The following is a 7,500-nucleotide window of genomic DNA, read 5'->3' as shown; positions in this document are numbered from 1 at the left end:
ACAGCCAAGGACTCGAACATGAGCTAGCACGTGACAAGTGGTAGTGACTTAACAATTGTTATATATACTGTACTATCAATGAGGGTACTGTCCTACCTCCATTATTGGAATGAAGTCGTCTAATCGTTTGGGTACCATTTCATTCTACTGTTAGATATTCAATCGTGCAAATATCTATTTGAGTGAATGTGACTGACGTATTCTGAAGAACCACTGTCTAACAAACCATCGTTTGTTCCTCCGCAACAGAATAAATACCTCGGAGAAGAATGAAGTGCTAACGGCAGCAAAAATTAAAGATAGAATGATCGCGGTATCGAAGTTCTTTATAGAGATAAGTTTCTACACCATAGCGTGGACGTTAGTATGATAATATGGAAGACGGAATAGTTTCTTTTTATAACACTTATGTGAATATTCCATTTCCACGCAATACATTATGTACTTTTCAATTAGTTTAGTTCATTTGCTGGTGCAGAAAACTGTCTGCAGCTCTGACTGTTTGGTTTCGATCACATTCCATTTAATGCCCAACGAGTTCGAAACGAGTGGGTACCAACAGGCCGTATGCATTTTATTTTATTTTATCGTTTTTTTTTCTTTCTAGTATATAGGTCTTCATAGTGTCACATTCGGCGCGATATTATTCTCAAGGATAGAAGTAAGGCAAATTTTTGTAACGTGCAAAGCAACTGGTTTCATGCAGCTGCTTGCGTAGGTGTACGAACTGCCCTTTTGGCGCTTGCTTTGGTAGCCCGAGTACAAAGAGATATGATGACGGATTCAACCACAGCGAAGCGCCTCTTGGCGTAAGCTTTTCCTTTTCGGTCCTAAGCTCTGAAGAATTATTTTGTAATATTGCCTCCAAATTAAATAAAGAACATTAGAATTTGTTGTTATGGACTGTAATTTTCCAGAGCTGTCGTTTGTTACTGTATGTGTGTTATTTAGGTCCTGTTAACACTGGCGGTTTCAACCGCCGAGTTTCAATTATAACATGAGTCAATGGAGGAGCTCACACACAACCACGCGGATTCCGCGAGGCTCCGTGTAAATTGGGCAGTCTAGCAGTATGTGTGATGTTTTAAGGGTAACTTTACTTTGGTAAGTGGAACTTCCATAGTATAATGAAGTACATTATTCAGTTTGATGGAGTGTTTCATTGATGATTGGTGTGGGATTGTTAATCAAACTGGGTTTTAGTTAGGTTGTGATATGTACAGTATATATACATTCCAATTGGGTCTGGTGGGGGCATTGCGAGATGGAGGTTTAGGGGTATTGTGTGAGGTTATTACTGACGCGCTATGGATTTCAATTTTCAAATTTAAGGTTAAGGCTGCAATGAGTGTTATAGATAGAGGGAATTTATCTTTGATTTTGATAAAGGGAATGGTTTGTTGACGTTTCTAGGGTGGGGTGTTTACTGATGTGGTTGATGAAAGTTAAATCTTTTCTTGAAATAGGAGGGTTCTACATCTTAGGATGGATATGAGGAGGGGATGAGTAGGTTTGTGGGAGAAAGTTGTGGGGGCTTGTATAGATTTTTTTATTATTACTTTCTTTGCGTGGTAGGACTGTAGATGCTTGGGTGGTCAGAAACGTATTGAATAGGCTTGTGGTTGACGGTTTTGGTAGAGACAATCCCCTGGTAGGACAGGCCCTGTCAGTTGCGACAAGTCACTTTTTTTTTGGGGGGGGGATCACCTCCCCACCTGGCCAGGTACGGTAACCACTGGTAAATTGAAGGATACTTGGAGATTCATTTGAGGTTCTTTTTCTCCTTTAGTTGGAATGAGTGTATGGTTGCCTGCAGGTTCTGGCGACCCTGGTGAGGGGCATGTACTGGTTTCCAGAAGGTTGTCCTAGTTCTATGTTTGTGGTATCTCTTGGTGTAATTGTGTGAGTGGAACTACTAGGGGAGGGGAATTCACGACTACATTTATAACCACATCTATACCCACACCCTTAAGCACGTCTATAACTAAATGTATGATCTGGTCTATAACCTCATATTTCTTCCATAAACACGTCTATAATGACATCTGTAATCACATCTCTAACTATATCTATAGCCTCATTCTGTTCCTCTTCCTCCTTTCCCTCCTCCTTTCTCTTTTCCTCTTCTTTCCTGTCCTTCATCACCTACTACTGCTTTTGTCACTCATCGTCCTCTTCCCCCTCCTCCTCCACCTCCTCCACCTCCTCCTCCTCCTCCTCCTCCTCTTCCTCCTCTTCCTCCTCCTCTTCCTCCACTTTGTCCCCATTATCCTCCCTTTCCTCCTCTCCCTCCTCCTCCCCTTCCATCTCCCATTACTCCTTTCCCTTTCTTACTTCTTCTCTTTCTGCTTCTCCTTTTCTCTCTCTTTTCATTCTACTTCTCCTTCTCCTCCTTCTTCTTCTCCTTCTCCCTCTCCTTCTTCTCTTTTTCCTTCTTCTCCTTTTCCTTCTTCTCTTTCACCTTCTCCTTCTCCTTCTTCTTCTCCTTTTCCTTCTCCTTATCCTTCATCTCCTTCTCCTTCTCCTTCTTCTACTTCATCTCCTTCTCCTTCTTCTTCTCCTACCTCTTTTCCCTCTCCTCCCCTCCTCGTCCCCCTAAAAGCCCTTCATGTACGACCAGAAATACACAGCATCCTTTTGTGACTGGTGACAAGTCTCCACTCAGAGAAGAATGTTGATAATTTTTTAACTTCTTCCATCCCTTATTTCTGCTTTTTTTCTTTTAATCTGCACTTCACCACCTCTTCGGCATTATATAACCATAAGGTGGAAGACGAAATACAATCGTCCTTCTCCTCCTCCTCTTACTCCTACTCTTCCTCCTTTTCCTCCTTCTCTGCCCTCACATCCGCCATCGCCCACCTTTACAAGCAGCAGTACTAATCTTCACAAAATTCTTCTCGTGGCATTTCGACTTCGCTTAATTCATCACCTTTTTCGACCAAGCATTTTCAATCGTTCTCCAGAATAAATAACGTAGCACGACCTTTTGTGCTGTACTATTTTGTTGCGTAGGTTTTTGGAGGAGGGAGGATGGGTATGGGGCAGTGGAAGGTAGATTTAGATGAGCGGCAGTGTGTGTGTGGTGGGAAGGGAGATGCTATGATTGAAGAAGTTGTAGTGAGGGAAGAGAAGATACAAAAAAAAAAAAAAAAAGGAGAGAGACGGGGATAGTGGATGAGAACTGGATGACTGGAATAAAAGGAGAAATATAGAAAACTAAAAGGGGTGTAAGAAAAGTTGATATGAAGAATGATGGAATGTGCCTAAGAAAGACGCAATAAAGGAGCAAAACTGAATTGCTGAAAGAGAGTGGAGAAGGGGGAATGAAAGAGAGAAGAATTTGGAGGGAAATGAGAAAGGATCCGAGGTAAAGGTAACATAACGGTGTTAAAAGTAAAACATTGTGTGATGAAAAGAAGATGAGTGGTATTGGAAGAATAAGAGAGGGTAGGAAGAACAGAAAGATAGAAAGAAAAAACAACATAAATAGCAAAGGATATGATAAAAATTACTTGCGAAATGAAAAACGAAATAAAACAATATTAGGCCTATTCTTGTTGCAGGAGTATCGTAAAGATGAATAGTGTTTCACTGCAGCAGTCAGAATAAAAGTACCATTGATTAACCATATACAGATAATTACCTACCCCTTGGACTACAACAGTGGTGCTAATGAACTAGACAGAATTATAGATGTGTAGTTTCTATCTATATTGATAAAGTACTGGTGCTTGGAGAGTCAAAGTCTAAGCGGGCTCTTCTCTTTACTGTTCTAGTGTTCTCTCTGGTTTATACATACAATGCAACCTCCGAAGTAACCTCAGAAGATTGCCAGATTATACATATATATACATACATACATATACCAAAGGCTTTTTCCCCCTACACGGGGGGTAGCCAAAAAGAAAAAGGCATAGAAACCACTCCCACCCATCCCATTTCCTAAATATTCCACTCCCCTCCACCCTCCTCCCTCCCTCTTATCTTGGCACCTCCTGGATGACGGGTCATCCCTGCATCCTGTCCACTGCCCTGGGTCAGAAGCAACACATCCACAGCAAGGCCGCTTCATATATTAGGCGACCCCCTCTCTCCGTCCCCCCATGCAGAAAAAAGAGAAGACGGGGAGAAATTCCTTAGGGCTGCGTCAATTTTTTTCTCATATATACTTCCTCACCCACCATCCCCCACCCACTCCCACTCATGCATCACAGCATCATCTATACACAACCCTTCTCCATTCACCCCTATCTTCAGTCCTTTCCAGTCCTTCCTCCACAGACATTCCTCTCTTTTGTAAAGCCCCTTTCACCCCATCCATCCATCTCATCCTAGAACGCCGCCTCACATTCACTACTTCCACCTCAGTTCCTCTCCTAATCCTCTCAATCAAGACCCTCCCATAAGCCATCCCAACTACACTCAACAAGCTGATCCCTCTGAAACTACTACACTCACACTTGTCGCCCTTTCCCTTGTAAAGCGGAACTATACAGGCACTCCTCCAGTCCTCCATTAAATAACCTCACCAGCCAGTCCACCATAACTGTACCTCCTTTCTTCAGATATTCTGTATGGCATCCATCCAACCCAGGTGCCTTACCTGCTCTCATCATGTTAACAGTTGCTTTCACTTCATCCTTCCTTATTTCTTCTCCATTTTTCTCACTCACCACTCTCGTTTTCTTAGCGCTTCACACTGCAACTATCTTTTCCTCCCTATTCTCCTTCACATTTAGCAACTCCCTGAAATACTCTGCCCACCTTCCTCTCACTGCCTTCTCTTCCATTATCATCTCTCCATCTGCACCTTTTTCCTTTTCTTCTCTACTTGATTCGCCTCCTCTTTCTCTTTTAATTTCCTTTCCAAACATCTTTTTATTGTTTTCAAAATTTTCTGTCATACTCTTACCCCATTTTACATCTGCTCTCCTCTTTGCTTTCTTTATCTTATGCTTAACTTCCCTTCTCTCTACTTTGTACCTCTCATACGATTCCCTCGTCCTAATTTGCAGCCAATCTATGAATGACTGTTTCTTCTCTTCCACACTTTTCTTTGCTTTCTCATCCCACCACTCACTACCCTTCCTTCTATTTCCTCCAGCTCTCCTTGTTCCACACACCATCTTTGCACACCTTATGACTCCCTCCGTGAACCATCCCCATTCCTCCTCCACTCCTAGTTCTACTCTATCCTTCACTACCTCCCACTCCTCTCTCAGCTTCTTCTTATACTCATTCTCTTGTTTTTTCTCATTTAAGCAGTTCACTCTAAGTAGCTCCCTACCTTCTACCCTTTTCCTCTTTCTTCACCTATTCTCCACTCTCAATTTACCTTCCACTAGAAAATTATCTGATATTCCCCCACTCTCTCCCCTTTGAGCATGTACAACCTTAAATCTTCCCACGATACTCCTGGTCACCACTATATAGTCCATTAACGCTCTATCTGCCACCCTACCATCCACCACCCTCTCCCATGTGTACTGATGCTTAACTTTCTTCCTAAGCACTGTATTTGCTATCATCAACTCTCTTTCAAGACACATCTCCACCATCAATTCTCCACTACGACTTTTACCTAGAACTCTATACTTCCCAATCACTCCGTCTATTGGTTCATTTCCTACCCTAGCATTATGGTCTCCCAATACAATTACATTGACATTTCTCCCTAATTCCTCTATACACTCATTTAAATCCACCCAAAACGCCTGCCTTTCCTCTCTCTCTCTCTCTCTCTCTCTCTCTCTCTCTCTCTCTCTGTATATATATATATATATATATATATATATATATATATACAGTGGTGCCATATGCTGATCGGGTACATAAAAAAAAGGTCGGTCGAGTAACGATGGGAGGTGCCGGACAGGCACCGTTTCCCATTATAGTCAAAGAGCGTGGTCTCTTTTTTTCGGACGCAGGTGTCGCAGTGTTTTCCACGAAACGCTGGCGAGGCCTATTGATCAAATAGGTGTTGCCTGGGAGCCGGGTTGTCGGGTCAATTGGAACAATATAATATCCCTTACTTGGTATCCGAAGGAAAAAATATATGTTCCCTGGGAAGTTGGTTTGAAGACGGCGAAGTACTTCTTGTTCCATATGTGTGTGCGCGCGCGTATGCACGCTGGACATCGAAGGAGTTGATAACAGATGCTCGGTCAGCTAGTACTCACGGTCCTCAGTGAGATTGGTACTCATAACAGATAAGAAACAACATAAGGCCTATTGCAGAAGCTTGGCATAAAGATACACATAGTGCTGGAATAATAGTTGTATCAGGAAATACTTATGATTAAAATGAAATATACTTAATTGTATGAGCATGCGGAAGTAGATATTATTTCCGTTCACCAAGGCAAAAATATAAATTTATGAATTTGTTGCTCGATTGCGAAGATTATAATGGGGAAGAGGAACCGGAGGTTTTAGTGGAGAGGATAGGTGATGGTCCTCTATTGCAGGGTAGTGTGGGCTTGTGAAGGGACAGTCTCTATGTCCGGAGGACTCTTTTGATATGGTTTTTGTGTAAGAAAGTCTCTGTAAAATCGTGCAAACTGAGTACTCTGACCTTGTTCTTTGACTCATGTCCAGTGATACGATAGAGGCCAGAGGATTTAGGGGAGAGCTTTAAAGTGGGGTGTGTGGTTAAGGGTGTAAACAATGTCTCCAATTTCAGATGTAGAAAATCTGGCTAATTTATTGTACTAATGGACCATTTCATTCATAGATGAAGAGTATTATGGATCTTTTTGAAAAGATGATTGAAGTTTGTTATTTTGACCTTGACATAATCATTGAAGTTGTAAATGGGAGGTAATTCTGAAAGAAGATGATCATATATGAGCCTTTTGTCCGAGCCAAAGAGGACAAAATGAAGAGATTCCGATATTGACGTATTGATGGAACTATATATATAAGCTTGAATCATGGGGACATATTCATCTCAAGAAGGGTGAAGATCAGAAGCAAGATGCCTATGAACATTAAGAATATTTCTATTCTAGCGTTCAAATAAGCCATTTGAATAAGGGTGATACTCAGTAGTGTTGTATTTCTTGAATTGAAAGTAATTACAATTGTGCGAAAGAATATCATTGTTGAATTCAGCCCCGTTGTCAGAAATCAGAGTTTTGGGTGTATTAAAGGGGAATATGAGTTTGTCAATAAAGATCTATGCTAGCTGTTGTACTGTTTTGTCTGGTACGGGGAAGAATACAGAATTATGAAAAATTATCGACACAGACAAAGAGGTATTGGTTTCCGGTATGTGTAAGTGGTAACTTAAAAAGATCAATAGCGACTGTGTCGAATATTTTAGAAGGGGGAAGTTAAGTTGGAGTTGGAACATGACCGCTGATATCACCTTTGTGAATTGCGCAAGGGTGACAAGCGTCAATGTAGGCATGTATAGCCTTCCTCATGGTTAACCAGAAGTAGTGCGATTTGGCTTGTGTAACGCATTTCTCCTTGCCAGGATGTGCAGCAATGGGG

The sequence above is a fragment of the Oratosquilla oratoria genome, unplaced genomic scaffold (assembly GCF_046742065.1).
Source record: "Oratosquilla oratoria isolate Oo_2021 unplaced genomic scaffold, ASM4674206v1 SCAFFOLD48, whole genome shotgun sequence".
NCBI classification, from domain to species: Eukaryota; Metazoa; Arthropoda; class Malacostraca; order Stomatopoda; family Squillidae; genus Oratosquilla; species Oratosquilla oratoria.
This window is presented reverse-complemented; position numbering follows the sequence as displayed.